We start from the raw sequence: 21,562 nt of genomic DNA, 5'->3' as shown, positions 1-21,562 counted from the left end.
GAGGGCATTCTTCAAGGCGCCCAAGGTTATTCCTCGTTTGACGAGCTTCGTATGCGAGGAAGAGTATCGCAAAAGGCTTTTCTTTGACCTCGGAGCATACCACCAGCACAGATGGTCCTCACTTGGAAACAACCGCCGGTCAAGGTACTGAAGTTGGCTTTCATCAGGCAGTTATTTTGTCGATTCAAATTCTCCTACGTTTTCAGAAAATACCTTGAAAAGTGCCTCCACGTCCTTGCCTGGGTCCTGATCAGACGTTTTGTAGACGATGAGGAAGTCGACAAAACGAAAAACCCTTATTACGTTGGTGTTGAGCAACGCTTCTTTCAGCCGACGATCCGCCTTTGCAAGCAGAACATCGCAGAGTAGAGGTGCGACACAGGAGCCGATACACACGCCTGGCCTCTGTGCGAACAGTTCATTATTGAAGCTGATAAACGTCGACCTTATGTAAAAGGCCATAGCTTCGAGGAACTTCTCTGTGCTGATTCCGCAGGCGTTCTGAAACCGTTCGGTACCCATTGCTTCAATGTCTTCTCTAACCGCATCAAACAGAGAGGGGTGGGAGGGTGAGTAGTAAAGATCGTTTACATTGATGAAAAAAACACTCAAACCTTTTGGGCATGAGCCATGAAGAATAGCAGAGATTTCTTCAGGCTTCTTTACCTGGAACGGATCTTCCACGGCTAACAAAGACAGTGAGTCTTGTAGAAACTTGCCCATGGAGTGCTGCCAGGTGCCTTTTTCCGACATGATCACCCTGAAAGGCCAGTTGTCCTTATGTGGCATCACCGTGAAGTACGCACATAGGCACAGTCCTTTGCCTTTTCTCACTGCTGTACCCAGCTTTGTCAGGTTGAAGCCATTACAAAGATTCTGGGCTTCTTCACAGCTTGCGGCTTAACCTTACTGAGCTTATGAAGTTCTTCATAACGGCTTCACTTGCCTTCTCGCCAAAGGTCGACGAAGGCAAAACTGCAATAGTGATGATGATGATGATGGATTTTTATGGCGCAAGGGCATCTATGGCCAAAGAGCGCCATGGCACAAGGTATTTTTCGAATTCTCAAGGTGGGGTCGAAGTCCCATTTCTCAAGCATTTCACCCTAAATAAGCCGAGCACCAGACCAGGGGAAAGCTTGTACCTATTGTATCACCGGTGGGTACCCGACGGCACTGGGGATCGAACCCCGCACCTCCCGCATGCGAGGCGGATGCTCAACAACTTGGCCACCGCAGCGGTAAAACTGCAATAGTGGGTCCCTCACCTCGGTCAGAGAAGCATGGCGACAGATTATGCCGGCTTCTTCGCTCCGAGGCCTGGCACCAACTGGAGTATTTCAAGGAGTGCCAAGACTAGCCTGCTTTCGCGAAGCCCCGCCGGGAGGAGCTGAGAAACGCCTGCAACAAGCCTTTCGAAATGCATCGCAGTTGGCGGACTTCTTTTGGAAGAAGGTTCTAGGCTAGATTCCCAAGAAAGATAGGCAAGGCCGTCCTCGGCAGACAGTTCACGCCTTTGGCAACACGCAAGTTCCGGTTCAAGCTTCTCCTGTCTTTGAGTTAGGACCAAAGTTCTGCATCGAATCTCGGCTTGGCAAAGTCGAGCTTCCCTCCTTTGTTAGAAGGAGTCGGTCAAAGCGCACGCTGAAGAGGCGGGTAGATGCATCAGTGAGGGCGTCGATGTGTAAAAAAGGCACCAAAGAAGAGAACATCGGTACGGTTTGATGAGGTGGCATTGTCCTTGCGAGAGGCGAACCTTCGACTTCTGGTAGCGGACAAAGGAGTGTTTGCAGTTTTGCCTTCGTCGACCTTTGGCGAGAAGGCAAGTGAAGCCTTTATGAAGAACTTCCGTAAGCTCAATAAGGTCAAGCCGCAAGCTGTGAAGAAAGAAGCCCAGCATCTTTTTGATGCCTTCAACCTGACAAAGCTGGGTACAGCAGTGAGAAAAAGCAAAGGACTGTGCCTAAGTGCGTTCTTCACGGTGAAGACACACAGGGACAACTGGCCTTTCAGGGTGATCGTGTCGGGAAAAGGCACCAGGCAGCACTCCATGGGCACGTTTCTACAAGACTCACTGTCTTTGTTAGCCGTGGAAGATACGTTGCAGGTTAAGAAGCCTGAAGAAGTCTCTTCTTTTCTTCATTTCTTATGCCCAAAAGGTGTGAGTGTTTTTTCCATCGATGTAAAGGATCTGTACTATTCACTACCGCACCCCTATCTGCTTGATGCGGTTAGAGGAGGCATTGAAGCAATGGGTAGCGTACGGTTTCAGAACGCCTGAGGAATCAGCACAGAGAAGTTCCTCGAAGCTATGGCCTTTTACCTAAGGTCGACGTTTATCAGCTTCAACAATGAACTGTTCGTACAGAGGCAAGGCGTGTGCATCGGCTCCTGTGTCGCACCACTACTCAGCGATCTTCTGCTTGCATAGGCGGATCGTCGGCTAAAAGAATTGTTGCTCTACAGCAACGTAATAAGGGTTTTTCGTTTTGTCGACGAATTCCTCATCGTCTATAAAACGTCTGATCAGGACCCAGGCAAGGACGTGGAGGCACTTTTCAAGGTGTTTTCTGAAAACTTAGGAGAATATGAATTGACAAATTAACTTCCTGATGACGGCCAACTTCAGTACCTTGACCTGCGGTTGTTTCCAAGTGAGTACCATCTGTGCTGGTGCTATGCTCCGGGGTCAAATAAAAGCCTTTTGCCATACTCGTTTTCGCATACGAAGCGCGTCAAACGAGCAATAGTTTTGGGCGCCTTGAAGAATGCCCTCAAAAGACCGTGCCATCACCGTCAGCAAGCTAGCACAGAGTCCCAGCTGAAACGTCTACGCGAAGCGGGCTTCCCGGATGCCCTCATTTCAGGGATCGGATTCAAGCTCCTGAAAAATCTCAGCCAATCTGGCCACCCGAAGAAACCATGGAATGAAAAATAGAAGACGGCTGTTATGCCGTATCTACACGGGATCAGCCACTCGTTGAAGAAGATATAAGGGCGTGCTGGAGTGGATCTGATTCTAACTGCAACCAGAAAGCTCAATTTCTTTTGGAGATTGGTGAACGAAGATGCCCCAAAACCAGCGCGGTGCAGTAAGAAGCATGAACAAATGTTCACCACCTGTGACACGGAGGTAAATTACGAGATCCCGCTCTCATGCGGTGCATCTTATGTGGGTCAAAGTGGACGTTGCATAAACGACCGTTTACGAGAGCACGCCACTAACATCTGCACGGGATACGGCAGCACGCTGGCAAAAAACGTGTCTGGCTGTCACTGCACGCCTAACTTTGGAGGAAGCCAGATTTTGAGGCGATATAATCACCAGCACAAGTGCGAGCTGTATGAAGCTTTCATCATAGATAGGAAATCCGCGTCATGCGTTAGCACACCATCGATGGCATTGACAAGAAAAGAGATTCAATATCTTGAATAACTATGACGACTTGATGCGACAGAAGGAATTCTTCCTCGCCTTCCACTGTTTTTGTCTTTTTCCTTTCTAGTATTTATTGTGAGCAATGCAATAAAACCTGCAGTGGTAAGTCAGCGCTGTGTGTGTGCGTGTCTTCTTTCTCGTGTCCCGTGTAAGCGCGCTGTTTTTCGGTGAGATCATATACCAACTGGCCCGGCAACTGCCCTTAATGAAAAGCTGGTGTTCTTAACGACTGCAGGCTTTTTGGCCTACGAATTCAGATAATTGAAAGAGTGAAGAACGGTCTTCTCTGTGTTGCAGGAACAAACGTTGACCTCCATGTGAACATCGACGGATTACCGATATTCAAGAGCTCTTCGCTGGGCTTCTGGGTTTTGCTGTGTTCAGTGGCGAATGTAGTTGACAGCCGACCATGGTTGTCTCTACTGGTGTCTTCGGCTGAGCCGCACTGCCTCCGTGCTGGTGCTCAGGAAGTGACGTCAAATACTACACGAGTTGCTCTTCATCACGGTGCCAACCGAACGTGCGGCGGCGTGCAGCGTGTTTCTTTCACCTCTAGCGCCATCTGCGAAGCTCGCGCGGAATTTGAGTTCAGCAGACGACAGTTCACCGAAAGTCATCGCCTGTGAGAAGTGTTGCTGGTGCCGCTGCACAATCAATTCAGTACAGCTATATGCCGACGAGAAATGTTTAAATATGAGCTTACAAACGAAGAACTGCAAACTCTTCAGGCAGGCAAGAAAAAAAACTCCTTTCTTTGAAGGATACGGGATGGGGAATGAAATGAACTTGGACTGCAAGGAGCCAGCCTGGCTTTTCATGGGTTTCTAATATTTGTGCGTGTTTTTCTGTCACGGAATATTAGATGCATCTAAAGTGCAAGAGGTTATGGCAACACTTCAAGAGGGCCAAGAGACATCAAGAGGGGATGACTTGGCAACTAAGACGTCTGTTTAAAGTTGGCACATATTTTACATCATTAAATTGGAGCATGCGAAAATGGGACATCGAGTTACATGCGAAAATGGGACATCGAGTTACAGGAGTCGTGAAAGTGTTTAAAACTGACTGAAAGTAACAACGACATCAGTAAACTAATTTCAGAACACAGGGAAAAAATTATTTTACTTGCTGGTATGGCAACTCGACTCGTAACCTGATTTCGCCTTCTCCTAGATTTTGCAGTATGCCCGTAAACCAGACTACTGAAACCATTCGTGGAGAGCACGACGTAACAGAGACACGCCGTGAAGGCCGGTGTACTTCTGGAATATTGCTGCGCCACGCATGTTCTTCTGTCCTCTTTCAGTGTTAGCAGCCACGCCATCGATCTTAATTAAAATATCTGCTCTTCAATGAAGACATCGTTTTCTGAAATGATCTGAAATGGGCGTCACTTAACGCGTATATCTGGCAATGCCTGGAGGGTGTGGTTAGGGAATAGTATAATCTGTTCAATTGCATGTCATCAAATTTTTCGGCCCCAAAGAAAAAAACGGTGAAGGATGCGGTTTGCCCATGCATGGCAAGTACCCAACCCGTTCTCCGCCCTTGGATTGCAGGACGCATACATTGTAAATGAGGTTCAGCAATTAAATTAAACATAAAATGAAATGTTTGCAATTGTGTTTTGTAAGTTCATTGCAACCCCTTTATTCATTGTTTTGGCAGCGTTCAACTCACGTGCTCTGTTATGTAAGCTGCGAATTAAATGACACAGACACGCGCGCGCGCGTGTACGCACGCACGCACACACACACACACACTGAGCTCGTTTTGGGTTCAGTTTATTAAAAATGTCATTGAAAAGAAAATAACCACGGCGAACATGCAAAGAACAAAAATTAAACTAACCTTAAAAACAGGGTGAAGTTTGGGTCACTGACCAAGTCAAAAACAAACGAAAATCACGTTTCGGGTCCCGTACGGGACCCTTGTTCACAATAAGACTGTCAAAGAAGAAGGCGGGATAATATAGTCTTCAGGATTGTTCCTAATCTTTTTGCGTAGATATGATGAAGGGAGCATTGATTCCTGTTCAAAGTATCTTTCGTCGTCTGGATGACTAATTATTCTAGATGCAGTCTATTCAAATTATTTCTTTCTGTGGCTACAATCTCCGCCTCGTCCCAGGCTATCTCGTGGCCAGTGGTCTGCACGTGCTCGGCGATAGCGTTCTTTGATGCGCGATGGTTCCTTACGTCGCCTTGATGGTCTTTCATTCGTCGCTGAAAGTTCCCGGTTTCGTCGATATAGACGGATGTGCAGTCATTGCATGAAACTTTGTAAACCACACCAGGAAATTTGGCGCGTGGCAAGGGGTCCTTTACGTTCACAAGTTCGGCACGTAGCTTGCTTGTTGGCACGTGGGCGATGTGCACTCCGTGCTTCCTGAAGATTCGGGAAAGGGTTTCACTGACTCCAGGTACATAAGGAACTGCAGCACGCTTCATGGTTTTTGCGCTTCCATCTCGTTGTCCCCTCGTGCGTTGCAACTTTTTAGACATATTGTTCACAAGGTTCCTGGGGTAACCGTTACGCTCGAGATCCCTTATTATCACCTTGAGTTCGTTGCTGAAGCTTTCCGGGTCTGCGCAGACATTTCTTGCACGGTTCAGTAGTGACGAGATAACTGATCGCTTGTGAGCCAAGGGGTGGGACGATTCAAAATCGAGATAACGTCCGGAGTGCGTCGGCTTTCGGAACACGCTGAAACTTAAGCGGCACGCGGCACGCTTGACGTTGATGTCCAAAAACGGGATGCTGCCATTCATTTCCTTTTCCACGGTAAAATTTATAGATGGCTCCATGGCATTGAGATGGTCAAGGAATCTTTGTAGATTCTGCTTGTTCAGAATGCAAAAGCAGTCATCCACGTACCTCAGGAACACCTTTGGACGTGGCTTGAATGAGGTCAGGGCTTTGCTTTCAATGGCTTCTATTGTAAGGTTGGCAGCCGTCACTGAAATTGACGCGCCCATAGCAGTACCAAAAATCTGCTTGTACAGCGTACCGTTGTAAACGAAATACGTGTTAGCCAGACAGAAGCGAAGGAGTTCAGTGATCTCGCTAACTTCCAACGGCGTACGATCTGGGAAGGATGGATCGTTTTTCAGGGCCTCTTTGCAGGTGTGTACGGCAAGTTTGACCAGAACACTCGTGAACAATGAGCAAACATCGAATGACACAAGTATATCATTTTCATCCAGGGTAACGTCCTTGATCTTCTCAATGAAATCTTGCGAATTCTTGATGTGCGTCGCTGACTTTCCCACCAATGGAGCCAAAACTTTGTGCAGGTATCCAGACAACTTGAAAAGCGGGGATCTTGTGTAATCCACGATTGGCCTGAGCGGAGTTCCAATTTTGTGGATCTTGGGCAAACCGTATATTGCGGGAGCCGATCCATTTGTGCAAAAAAGCCTGTAGTAAAGCTTCTTTTGAGAAGGGGGGAGACCACTGAATATGTCCGAAAGGATTTTTTGGAGACTTGACTGTACTTTTGAAGTCGGATCCTTGGTCAACTTACAGTAGGTCCTTTCGTCCTCGAGCAACTCGGTCATTTTTGAGAGGTAGGCGGAGCGGTCAAAGACCACCGTTACATTTCCTTTGTCCGCGGGCAGAATGGCGATGTCTTTATTTTTCCGCAGTGACTTGAGCGCCTTACACTCAGCTTCGGAAAGATTCTGTTGGCAGCATTTCGTCCGCATTCCTTTAAGTATGCCAACTGCGTTCCTCCTGAAATCTTCTTGGACGTCTTGATCCAGAAGGCTGACAGCTCTTTCCACAGCGCAAATCATCTTGCGTCTGTCTGGCGGCTTTCCTTGATTGAAATTCAAACCTCGGCTGAGCACCATTTCTTCCGCCGAACTCAGGGCATACGATGACTTGTTCTGAACCTTAAAGGTTGCTGTTGCTGGCTTGTTTCCTTTTTCGTCCAGCAAAATCCATAGCTTCCTGTTCTGAGAAACCTCGTGCTTTTTGGTTGTGCGCCTCATTTCTTGATTGGCAACGAGTTGTATCTCAGGGAACACATCCGGCATGCGGAATTCTAGCTGCCGCTTCGCGAAGAAAGCTTCGTGCTGCAGACGCTTTAAAGTGCACATACATTCGTCGATGCGGGCTTGTACGAGCTGCCGTTCTGCCTTTGTCACCACCTTGCGTCCGAAGGCAGTGTTCACAGGTCGACGAAGCTTCAGTGACCTTGTGGTAACGTTGTTGGATTTGCACTCCAGGCTAAAACGTAACTGCGTGCTGAAGGCAGCCAGGCGTGCAGAGATGCTTATGAAACGCCTTATTCCAATGACAGCATGTTGGCCAAATTGATGGCGAATATTCACGTAGTCTAACGTTCGACGGAATACCATCAGGAATACCGTCAGGAATCTTCAGGAAGCACGGAGTGCACATCGCCCACGTGCCAACAAGCAAGCTACGTGCCGAACTTGTGAACGTAAAGGACCCCCTGCCACGCGGCAAATTTCCTGGTGTGGTTTACAAAGTTCCCTGCAATGACTGCACATCCGTCTATATCGGCGAAACCAGGAGCTTCCAGCGACGAATGAAAGACCATCAAGGCGACGTAAGGAACCATCGCGCATCAAAGAACGCTATCGCCGAGCACGTGCAGACCACTGGCCACGAGATAGCCTGGGACGAGGCGGAGATTGTAGCCACAGAAAGAAATAATTTGAATAGACTGCATCTAGAATCATTAGTCATCCAGACGACGAAAGATACTTTGAACAGGAATCAAGGCTCCCTTCATCATATCTACTCAAAAAGATTAGGAACAATCCTGAAGACTATATAATCCCGCCTTCTTCTTTGACAGTCTTATTGTGAACAAGGGTCCCGTACGGGACCCGAAACGTCATTTTTGTTTGTTTTTGACTTGGTCAGTGACCCAAACTTCACCCTGTTATTATGCTTCATCCTGACCAGACGGTATTCCGTCGAACGTTAGACTACGTTAAACTAACCTTATATGTAAAGAAAAAAATGAGTGAGACCCATTGCAACACATATGCGTATTTAAAAAGAACATGCTTTGTGGTATACAATGGAATACAGTATACAAATATAGTATACAGTGTGGCATATCTGTTACAGATGGAGGGCCTTCCGGCAAAGAATTCGTCTCCGTGTGGGACGACAAAGAAACACGCCTACTTCTTGAAAAAGTTGCCCTTTACATGCCCTACGTGGGCCCCATGAAGAAATTCAAGGACAAAAAAAAGGATGTGGGCTGCGATCGCGGCAGAAGTGGAAACAGTGACAGGAAAGAAAAGAACCGCGTTGCAGTGTGAAAACCGCTTTAAGACAGTGAAGAAGTACGCGAACGAACGCAAGCACAACAGACAGAGCGGGGCAAGTCCTGTAAAAATTCCTTTTGCGCAGGAAATGGCCATGGTGGCTACGGTAGACTACAGTGTATGCCCCGAGATACTGCGAGGTGTGGGGTGCGTTGAGCGCATGACACCGGTACCAAGTACAAGCCAGGCCGGCACATAAGACAGCGGGGCGGCCAGTGTAGCAGCACTACGTACTGACGCTGACACTGCGGAGACTGCGCCTCCAGCCGCGAAGAAAGCAAGGCTCTCTTTTGGCGAGGTTCTTTGGAATATACACAAGGACATGGAGGAGGCCAGGGAGAGAAGGCACAAAGAAAAGATGGAGCTAATCAGAAGCCTCCTCTCAAAAGATGTATGCCTTTTTCAGTTGGTGTATTGAGCTCCGAAGTTTTTTTGTGTTTTTGCGTTTGGTTTTTCTCTTTGATAAATGAAATAAAAGCCTTCCATACGTTGCACTTATGTCCTTGTCTACAAGAAAAATATTGCGCCAAAGCACGCCTTTTCACTTCCCCAAGTTGCCTCAGGAGTCTCTCTGTCATGGTCTCATCTCGTGGCGTGTTGTTGGTGGTGCTGTGGTAGTCTGCCAACTGTACTTCCTCATGGTTTTCATCTCCGTTCATATTGCAAATATTGCGTAGCACACAGCAGGCGATAATTAATTTTGGGGCCCTCTCCATGCCATGAACCTCGAGGTGCAGCAACTGCCGAAATCTGCATTTCAGAATGCCGAAAGTGTTCTCGTTCCGTGCTCGCGTTTGGCTCAATTTGAAGTTCAATCTCCTTTCTAGTGAAGTCATGTGTCCGTGGTCGCGGAACGGCTTCATTGTATACTTGCGAAGAGGGTACGCTGCATCTCCGAGAACGTGGAAGCGGCCCGCTTCACATGCTGCAGGAAACTTCTCACTCAAGAAAGAGTAACTGTATACGTTGGCGTCGTGGAACCGTCCCGTGGCACCATAAAACACGTCTGTAAACATTCTTCTCTTGTTGCAAACTCCTTGGAGGGCATAGGTAGGCATGTCATGCCTGTCGATGAAACTGGCCTTGATTCTGTTGTCTGGACACCGTGTAGGAATGTGGGTGCCGTCAATAGCTGCCAGCACGTCTGGAAGTCCAGCGATCTAAAAAAAAAGAAAACAATGGGACAGGCACCGCTGTATCACAATGCGCTGATGATTATGAGGCGCGCGATGATCGATCCTTCAAATAAATAATCACGTGAATGTACGCGTGGTTAAATCTATACAGCGCGGTCCCAATCTTTCTATAGAAGGACGCATGCAATAAACGATCCGTGCCACTTCATTGTGCTTGCAGTTGATTTACCATTCATTCGGTCTCGTACGTGCGAAGGCATGACCTATAGTTGCAGCTAAGACACAACCACGAATACGAACTAATAAACAGTGAAAGCTAGGATATAAATAGTCGTCTTTTTAATTATCAGCTAGCATATACACGCCATTCAAAACTTGTAAATGTCCCTGCATTAGCTCAATAACTGTACCAGAAAAAAAGCACAAATTTTCTAAGGGTTCTGCAGGAAAGCAACCTTGCCGCTTTGAAGTCAGAGCTCGTCTGGAACTTCTCTGCCTCTGTTCCGGGCATCATTATGTACAATAGAGCAACGTCTTCCAAAAAGCCCGCCACTCTGTCCACCACAATATGCAGTGTGCTCTCTGCCATTCCAAACAGCTGTGCTTCAGATGTAAAGGTGGCTTTGTTACCAGCATACCTGCAAAAACGAGTGAAGCATTCGAGTGACTGGGAACGCGTGTGAACATACATACGAAAAGGAACCGTGCAAACGCATATATGTTTTGCGCTGTGAACGATAATTCTTTACGCGGTCATTTACCACAGAAAAAAAAAACGTGATCTTCGGCTGTCTTCTGAGGTATTCCGCCATGGCAATAATTTTTTGGAAACCAGCTTGAGTCTTCAAACTGCGTCGTCAACAAATTGCGAGTCAATTGGTAAGGCAAAAATGCCTCCGGAAATGAAAATAGACACATGAAAGAAATGAAAATGAACAAAAAGAACAAACAGCGGGGCACAACAGATAGACGCAACGAACTGCCGTTATTAAACGTACCTCTTCATCGCTGTATTGCGGCACTACGCTGGTCACGAAGTTCTCCACTTTCGGCCGCTGGTACAGGCGACCATGCTCATTAATAGCGGCGACTAGCTCATCTTTACTTTCCGATGAACTACTGGACCCCAACAATGCAAGAAGAAAGCCAGCGCGAAATTTATTGTCCATTTGCTCTTTCCGCTGCATTTGTAATGCGTGGTGAAGCTGCAGGAGACATTCGCCGAGTCGTCTGCTGCCGGCTCTCCCGGGGCCTGCTAGCGCGCGCTGCATGACGGGATTGCACCGCCCTCCATTGTCAGTCTCCACGGTGGCGGGGTGGCGCGAAATAATGTTGTGGTCGTCCAAGCCGAACGTACGGCACCGCACGAGTGACAGCCAGTCGAACGTGCGGCACCGCACGATTGCGCAGAAAACGCCACGAGTGCCGTCAGCCGAAGACACCATATATTGTGCCAAAAAAGAAGCCTACAAATTTTGCAAAGCTTTTGCAACCATCTCTATTAGAAATGAAAAGTATGGGAGCTTCTGGTGTCATCATCAAAGGTGTATGTCACAGTGTTTCACTTGCTGCAGTAATCTGTGATGCGCCAGCCTGTTCGTATGTCAAATGCACCAACTGGTACTGATTATTACAGTTGTGACCGCTGCACACAGAATGGAGAGAGAATTGATCACAGGCAAACATTCCCCACGTATGCTGCTTTCAGGAATCGAATCACAGATATGATTCTTTCCGCACAATGGCCGACGCTGGCCACTACCACGCTGCAAGTCCACTTATAGAGTTGCATGTGGACGTGGTGAAACACTTTCCGGTGCATTTTATGAACATGGTGTGCTTGAGAGTGGTCCGTAAGTTGCTGCAGACGTGGACATTGGACCATTGCCGCATTGTCTCGGCGCACAGCAGCAGAGCAATATGAGTGCCAAGACTGCAGCAAACAAGTCTCCCGTCAGAATTTGCTTGGCAGCCCAGAGGCCTTGATGAATTGGACCGATGGAAGACAGTGGAGTTTAGGTCCTTCCTTCTCTACACTGGCCCTAAGGTGCAACGCGGTGTACTGGATGACAACCAATACAAACACTTCCTGTGCCTTCATGTGACGATGTGCATTCTGCTCAATGATGTTCTTGCGACAGAGGTGAACAAGTTTGCCTCAGATCTCCTGAAGGATTTTTCACAGCAGTGTGGGGTTCTTTATGGACCTGAATTTCTGATCTACAATGTAAGCATGATGTGTCACATTGCGGATGACGCCTTAATTTATGGTCCGCTGGACAATGTTAGTGCCTTCCCATTTTTGAACTGTTTGAGGTGAGTTAAATAGTTGTTGTGCACCAGCAGAAAGCCACTTGGACAGGTGAGCCGCAGATTGCCTGAGTTGGCTTATTCACCGAGAGAACTCTCCCCGACTATGCGCTCGACAGATGTATCATCCTTGAAAGGAGGTGTAGAGAAGGACTCGTGTTGCTTACTAAGCAATGACAGCACTGTCAGTCTGACAGAGGTGTCTCCGAAGTTTCTTCATGCAAGGAACTTCTTCTATGCTCCGCTTCCATCAGAACAGCTCAAGATTCCCGCACAGAGAATGCATCACATGAGATAAGGATGTGGCCTGTGGGTTCATTCCGCTTGAAATGTGTGAAAGTTGTGTGGAAGACTGGGTTTATTTTGTTTCCTCTCCATCATAATGAATAGCTAAGACTATATTACAGTTTATCTTGAGCATTGTGTTCCATCTTCATAACTAGCAGAAGTCTATCATGGTATAAGTGTATTCTCAGTGTTGTTTTTCCGCTCCATTATCATATTTAGCAGAAGTATATCTTGGCTTAGTGTATCATAGGAAGTAGCTGTTATATCATAGCTGTATTATCTGAGTGTTTTTCTTAACTGAGTGTTGGGGGTTGCAGGCAGTAAAAATAGCATTTATTGTTCTGTTCAAACACAACAGCTACTTTTGTCTATCTTCTTCATGGGCTGTAGTGACAACGGTGGAGTACACATGTTACCTATGCTCTTTCGGTAGCAGGCACGTGCTTCATGTCTCTCTAATGTCTGCTGAACTGAGGACGTCTTCTGGTTAGTGTTCACAGATATGCTATCTCGGTCTGGCCTACATAGGTGTGGTTGAGGTGAACACCCTGATGGTTGTAGAGGAAAAAGCGCAACTTCAGGCAGGACGTAAGACCACTTCTCAGTGTTGCGTCCTGTCTGAAGTTGCGGTTTCTTTTTCCTCTACATCATTTCTGACCAAGTGGCCCAAGACTTCCCCTTGTAAAAAATGGGTCAGCTGCATAGCAAACTGACAGGCGACACGCTGTGTAATTTGGGCTGTCTGCTTAGTGTAACCGCGGTTGCAGGCCGATGCGCATGGCACGTTGCTTCGCTTGAATTGCAGCACAGCCGATGCATTGTTGGTGTAGCTAGGACTATCTATGAAGGTTTCTCGTCCCATAAATAAAAGACCTCCTCTCTTAGGGTTGTTATCTCTATCTCCAGAGCTTCGGTTAGCACAGCCCTAATATGTCTTGCTTCTGCTATTTTTTTACAGTATCAGTTTGCACAAAATCGGTGTTCAATACCCCTTGCCTAGATTGCCAGTGTCTCTTGTGTTACTACTTTACTGTGATAGTGCCTTATTTAGTGCAAGTGATGCTGCATGATTTCCACTCTTTCACATATTGTGCTATGTGAATGAAGTGTTTTGGTGGTGCACGTTGCCGCTTTTGGTATTCGGTGCTTTTGTGCTTATTGCAGGCTCTGTGTTTCCTGCCTGTGCACTGTGTCAGGGTCGTCACTGTGTCATTCGCCACTTTACTTTGTTGGTGGAGGAGCCGGGTGTACGATTGCGCCATGAAGCTTGAACTAGTCAGACCGGCACAGAGTCACATAGGATGGCTAGCGCTCCTTTCGTAGTCATGGTGTCACCCCCGATACCCCGGAATGTTTGGAATTGACGACACGGATGTCGCTGACTCGCTCTGCTCATACATGCCAGTCATCATCTATAACATGTGGGACCCTACTCTGGTGCCGGCGAATGTTATCTTTTACATTGCCGGCACTGCCAGGGCGTAATATGAAACACATGAGAATGAGCTCATGAGCCCGGCCACCTGCGAGGAAAAACTACGCATATTATTTGCAAGACCTGATGCATGGAAGGTAACCTCGAAACAACAGCTTTCGTCGCGCGCCCAGTCCGCAACAAAGGGCTACATACCTATATTCCGGATGTCCTGGCGCTTCGCCACAAAGTGCACGTTGCTTTTACTGAATCAGACAACGTGGGCTGCAACGGCATTGTGGATGATGCTTTTCATTTGCTTGTCTGCAAGGACTGCCCTATCATTGACACCATCAAGGAATGCCATCGCTTCGAGCAAATTGAAAGCTGCTGTATACCGCAGCTGTTTTCTCGGCTTCTTAACACGGTAGCAACCTCTTCCTCTGAGGACCAGCAGCTACCACCACGTCCACTCTTTGAAATGCCTGCCCTCGCAGACGCAGTCGCAAGGATTGTGTGACTAGAATTAAAGGCCTTTGTGCATATCCCAGTCATATGCCTCTGCCTATCGTGTTGCTCATCAAGGCATTCGTGTAGCAAGAAGTTGCCAACTGGAGCCTCAATCCGGCAGTGTGTGTGCTCTTGGTAGCCCAGCTGACACTGAGGTTCCAACCACCAGTATCCACGCGCACTGTTTCTCCGGAATCCCGCAGACAACCGACCAAACCGCTTTCATTACTCTCACATAGGCTACATTGCTCGGCACTGCTGCAGCCCCTAGTCGCATCCTTACGGCAACTCCACTAGTCACTCTCCATGCTTTTCACCTCCCCACAGTGCCTTCACCTCTAGCTCCCGCTCAGACTTTTACTGCCGCTTCTCATCACAAGCTCCTCCACAGACCTCAGAGGCATGCTTCTCGCCGATTGTTCCTCTTGTTGTCGCTTCTAGGCTATTGCTTTCAATCCCCACAGTCGCCGCATCTCGCTCCAATCTGGAAAACTAGCTCATGCAGCCCCCAGAAGTGACACTGCATATATGCTTTCATCGACACTGGTATGCATGAGTCTGTGATGAGCTCCAACTTTCACCCCTGCCATCGCAATGTTCTTATTTCTGCGACATCTTTTCTGTGCATTGTGGATACTGGCATTCTTGTTGCTGACGGCCAATGCAGCGCTCGTGTTGCTACTGCTGGCCACGGCACCCCAGCTTGTTTGGCAGTTTGACACATGTGCGCCCATGATCTGATTCTCGGTTTAGATTTCCTGTCGGAACATTCACTTCTCATTGGCTGCTTATAGGAGGACCATCTTGAGGTCTCATTCTTCGATAACTGCCTTGTGGGTTTCCCACCTCTATTATTCTCTGAAGATAATGTTTTCCTGCCATCTCAAACTGCATCCTTTGTTGCCCTGTGCCCATTGTGACCGGTCCTTGATGGTGACTATGTGGTTGCACCTATTCTCGATATACTGCTCATCTGCAACGTTGCGCTGCCCCTTACGTTTGCCCCTTAAGTTTGCTGCTGTCGAGGCCAACACACTGTTCCAACCAGTTCTGAATTTCAGCTTCTGCCCTTTAGTACTTCCATCCGGAATGTGTGTGACCATGCTTTCTCGCCTTTCTTGTTGCCAAGTCGCTGCATTAGATGCTACCCTAGTTCGCGGCCCTGATGCCACCCGCCAGCATTTCCCTTTCTCAACAGACGTGTTCACTACCATGTAAGCCACTGACCCCTCACCTGCCTAATCTGCCCAGCTTTTCACACTTTTCTCGCCTTTTTTGGAAATTTTTAATCTGCATAAAGCTGCCCTCGGTCAAGCTGTCACACATCACATAGGAACTGGTGGTGCCCCTCCTGACTGCTGGCACTCCTTCCGTATGTCCCACCCCAAGCGCCAGGTTATCCGAAACGAGGTAGTAAAAATGCTTGCCAAGAACATTATTGAGCCTTCCCGCAGCCCTTGGGACTAACCAATCATCCTCTAAAAAATATGGCTCTTGGCAGTTCTGCACGGATTACCGACACCTCAATAAGATAAACCAAAAAACATGTCTAGTCATTGCCGCGAATCAATGACACCCTTCATTGCCTCTAAGATGCCAAATTTTTCTTCTCCACTGGCCTGTGCTCAGCCTGTAGGCAAATTGCCATGGATGAACAGGACCGTGAGAAGACGGCATTTGTTGTGCCTGCTGGGCTGTATGAATTTAAGGTTACGCCTTTCGGCTCATGCTATGCCCTTGCCACCTTCTAACACATGATAGGCACAAATAGCCCGACCTAGCGCCTTAGCCGCACTCTTACCATTATGCTCGCAATATACATTTCACTGGATCTTCGGGACGGGGATATTGCGTTCTCTTACGTTACATTTGCAAAGAACTCTTCCCTTCATTGCACTTTGGTTGCTCCCTAGTCTATCTTTTGTGCAGCTAAGAGCCCCCGTTACCTGTGGGCATTGCTTCCTACCTTTACTGGTCTACTTTCTCAATATCACCACTACGTGATTGCCTGTTCCGACCAAGCCCACCATCTAGCATACTCCCGACTACTCGCCTCACATAAATCACCGCAGGGCTATTACAACCGCCTTCACCACATGGTTACTTTCGCCCCTAGCTACCTTGTCCTGCTTTGGTCCCTATCTCGCTGCATCAGGCTCTCTGTGCGGTGCTAGGTCACTGCCGTCACCTCTGAGATCACTCCGGCCTTCTTGGAGACTACCTTCGACCTACCTCAATCTGATATTGCGCACCTCTTGTGCCTCAGACCCTACCAATCGCTGTGCCCTGAAGTGCCCCAGTCTGTCTACACTGCGACTATGCTTTGTGCCCGGAGGGCCAGGCTGCGGATAATCAGTGACATCTAAGTGACCGAAGCGCTTCAGTGGCTCATGTTCCTGCTCTAAGTTCTCGCTGCTTTTGTGCTCAGTGCGGGTTCTTTGTTCAGTGCCTGTGACCATGTCCAAATCATCACTTCATCTTTCGACACGAACCGTGTTTACTGTTGTAAGTCAACTTGAATGTAAGTCGACCTCCCCGCCGCAAAATATAATGTCCGAAACAAACCAAAAAGCACGTTGCACAACGAAAATTTATTATCCAGAATCTCCACACTTGTGTCGTTGTTCGCACTGATGGTGCTGTTGTCATCACTGCTGCGGCCCACAACACATTCGTCATTGAGTGAAATTCCACAGTTTGCAAACAACTGCATGATGACATCACGTGGAACAGCCGCCATGCCGAGAGTATCCACCCGCACACAGCCGCCCGAGGGGGTGTATTCACGCACCCTGTTGGCGTAAGTTCCCTGCCTTCCAAAAATCGTCCAGATTTTGTAACACGGAAATCTCTTCGCTTGGTATCACAGTCCAAAATTTTAATCCACTGCCGTCGCCACTCCCACGCACCACCCATTCAGAAACGTTGAACTGGTGGCCACTCGTGAAGTTTTTGTTCCTTCGACAAGAATAATGCGCGGCCTGCAGTGAATAAACACCAAATGCTTTTTGGACCGGAGATCTTATCATGATTGACGAAGCACGGGGCTGGCACTCAAGTCAAACGTGCCAACACCAAGAACTGAAGAAAAAACCTAACGCTTGAAAAACGCGTATTCAGGACAGAGCTTAAATCAAGGACTCCGAGAGCACAGCACAGGCATTGCATCATTAATAATGTGTGGATTTCTGGCATTAAATTGCAGGAATTATGAGTTTGAGCCGCCCAACGGTGCTACACATCTGCTTGGTACGGGAGCCGCCTAGTTACAATGTGAAACCTGTAAAACATTCCACATTATAGGTAATGTGAAAATTGTTTAGCAAGCGATATATTACTTTGTCACGAAAGGAGTTGGGATATGTAAGTGGCAGTCTGCCTTATGTGTTTAGAAAGCAATCTCTTTTGTATTTTTCCTCTTTTTCAATTAATTCCAGTGCAGTGTACACATGTTCTATATAACTCTACTTGTGGGTCTTTCATCAAGGTAATAACTTCAGTTATTTTTTTACTGCACCTCCTGTCTGTAATTCTTCGTCCCCATCTGAAGTGGTAATCTTTCATTATAGAATCGTATCTATGCTGTTCACATATATGTAATATGGGCAGCTTTGCTAGTCCAAAAATAATGCTTAGTCTAAGATGGATACTGTAGTAAAGGGTTTCAGATAAGACCAACTGGAGCCCTATAACGTGCATCAAAATTGCATGGCAAATGGTTGCTATTGGATTTTGCCTCAATTATAATGCTGCTACCATATCTGGACTCCATCCCACGATCTTAAGCTTTTCTACTACATGACATACACGGGCAACATTAAGCGCTGTGGATAGTAGTAAGGCAAGACGACTGCGCATATGAACTAGCCTGTGCTCTTTCTACCTTCTTTCGATCCATCTTTTCTTTCCGGGAAGTATTTACTCATGAAAGAGATGACTATAATCTATAATTTGCAAACTGACCAGCACATGTTCATCGCAAATCCACCCTTGAGTTAATTTTAATCTGTGACCTGGATTGGCTCCGCTGCACAGCAAATTTAGTCAATTATAGACAAATTTTTAGAGGACTAAACTTTTTAATGTATTTTTGCCACATTAATATGAAAATTTGCAGTGTAGACCATGGCAAAGTGAAAATTCACAGATCCCTTTGGTGTTAATTTATTCTCGCCATGTCACTAAAGTCAATGATCAAGACAAAACCTAATTTTCCCCATCCATGTTTCCATTCCTGTACTTTGAATATTTAATGAAAGTATGTATAAATGCTACGACGATGCCTTCATTTTATCTTTTGTGCTTTCCAATGCGATAGTGCTCCGTCGATGCGCCTTACCCTTTCTCACATTGTATGAATGACTGTGAAGGAGACTTATTATGCAGAATTTACCATATCGAAAGCTACCTTCAGCACGTATTGGTCGACTGAGTACAAATATGTAGTACCAGCTAGCTTACAGTACATAAGCATTCATACTAGAAAATACATATGTTACGTCATGAGATGTCATTGTGCATCTTATAACCCGCTCAGCACTTCAGAAAGCATCAAATTATGATAAATAAAATGACAGTCTGGGTGACACAGTTGGGCATTCCAAAATTTTAACAAATTACATCTTCACTGCAAACTACTCTGCACTGAAGCGACCTGAACATTTTTTGAGAGCATATTTATTGTTTTTTCCTCACAATTATTTATTGCAGACAACTTGCTTTATGAACAGTTTTACTGAGGAACCTAGTGTACATATTAACAAGCCACAACTGTTTATAATATTTATTTTGCATGCAGTAGAAACAGTTCATTGTTTCGCTGCTGTCTTTAAACTTTTCCTTTATTTTTTTGTTCACAAGTATGACATTGCTTCGCAATGCCATTACCTTGATATGCCATTGCCAGCCTTATTCGAATATTCTTGATGGTTTGAAGCAGACTGCACATTGTAAATCTAGAAACTCACTGAAACACCCAGGTTAGGAAAGTAAATACTTAGGTATAATATATAGTTTGGCGCCAGCAGCTCTCGAGAAATATGGCTAGATGTCTTGCGATCTATGACAATGTAGCGGCACTAAATTGCCATCATGAGTGTTGCGCGGTACCGGCTTGCAACACGCGCTGGCACCGCCTGCGCGGAGCCATGCGCTAAGGAAAATAAGAGCAGTTTCACACCTGGTTCTGAGCTTGTTTTCTTCGTCCGCGTCGCACTCGTCTAATTTGTAGGGGACTCTACAGTCTCCGCCGCCCTAAACTATATAGGGATGGACCCTCCAGCACACCTGTCACAGTGGTTCTCTTGGATAAATTTTAACATATAATATGATTCATATTTTGGTTTTCTATACTGTGTACACCCCTGAGTACATCATCTGCGCCACCCTAAGTGGCATCCTATCCATTTCTGTTCATCTGCTGTTTTTGTTCAGTTCCTGGGCTATCATTGCGGCATCTTTAACTCACAGATTTTGTCAGCTCTGATTGCTCAATAAAATTTTTTAGTAGAGTACACGTCTTGTTGACAAGTAAGAAAGACTAAAAAATCACAGCTGAATTGAGATCATGCTGCAGATTTCTGAAATATCACTCTGTGCATTGACTTAGTGGCTTACCGTGTAAACTGTTGACGAAGATATGACCGTTATCTAACATCTTTGCGGAGAGTTAGTGCATGATCCTGCAAACTGCCGGAATTCTGCAAATAGCATGCAAAATGAATTCGTTGCCCCATACAAAGCAGTGCACAGTTAACAAAGATGGCACGTTGGCGTTTGAGCGAGGGGCTTGGCATAAATTGGTGTTTCAGTCAAGCATGCTAAATGATCGTAGGCAAGCCCAACTTGGGCGGCCCATGTAATACCCCAGCCGATGCCACATGGGTTCTGCACGGGCTATACAAGCTGGACTGGAGCCCTGTAATACCCGCATAGGGTTTATGCGAAGTAGCTGGGCTGCCTGCAGAAAGAACGTGGGCAGGCCCAACTTGGATGGCCCACTTAATACCCTAGCGGGTCGCACATGGGTCTTGGAGGGGCAAACCGGTACATGTGTCCATGTAATACATATACATGGCGCTTTGGTAGGTATATGCGTGGGCTAACTTGGTGTAGATCAGCGCTATGGGATGATAGGCGGGCTGTCCAAGTTGGGCTTGCCCCTAGTTTTCCTGCACTGAGCCCAACTCGTTTTCAAGTTTTAATTGTTGCTGGCAAGGGACATATGCGGGCTGAACTTGGCAGCATGGGATCGCATTGCCCCATAATTACCAATATGAGGCCCTAATTGGCTTGTCATGGGCCAGTCCAAATTGTCTTTGCCCACAAGATGCCCACAAGGGTCCAAGCTGGGCCCAAGAGGGGCTGTCGAAATTAGGGCTGCCCGTCATGTTTCTGTGTATAGCCCAGTTTAGAATCAAATCAGCCCTATCACTGCCCACTAAGGCCCCATTCGGGTTTTTTTTGGGATGAAAACTAGTTTAGCCCCTTTGGAGCCCATGTTGGACCAATTGGGGTGATAGGCGGGCTGTCAAAGTTGGGCTTGCCCCTAGTTTTCTTGCACTGAGCCCAACTCGTTTTCAAGTTTGCCCTAATCTTCCCGGCAAGGGACCTGTGCAGGCTGAACTTGGCAGCATGGGCTCACATTTCCCCAAAATTACCAATATGGGGCCCTAAATGGCTTGTCATGGGCCAGTCCAAATTGTCTTTGCCCACAAGATGCCCACAAGGGTCCAAGCTGGGCCCAAGAGGGGCTGTCGAAGTTGGGGCTGCCCGTCATGTTTCTGTGTATAGCCCAGTTTAGAATCAAATCAGCCCTATCACTGCCCACTATGGCCCCATTCGGGTTTTTTGGGGATGAAAACTAGTTTAGCCCCTTTGGAGCCCATGTTGGACCAATTGGGGTGATAGGCGGGCTGCCAAAGTTGGGCTTGCTTCTAGTTTTCTTGCACTGAGCCCAACTCGTTTTCAAGTTTGCCCTAATCTTGCCGGCAAGGGACCTGTGCGGGCTGAACTTGGCAGCATGGGCTCACATTGCCCCAAAATTACCAATATGAGCCCTAATTGGCCTAGCATGGGCCAGCCCAAATTGTATTTGCCCAAATGATGCCCGCAAGGGTCCAAGCTGGGTTAAAAAAGGGTTTACCAAGCCCAC

The sequence above is a fragment of the Amblyomma americanum genome, chromosome 2 (genome assembly GCF_052857255.1).
Source record: "Amblyomma americanum isolate KBUSLIRL-KWMA chromosome 2, ASM5285725v1, whole genome shotgun sequence".
NCBI lineage: Eukaryota > Metazoa > Arthropoda > Arachnida > Ixodida > Ixodidae > Amblyomma > Amblyomma americanum.
The sequence above is the reverse complement of the archived record's forward strand: the minus strand, read 5'-3'. Positions refer to the sequence as shown.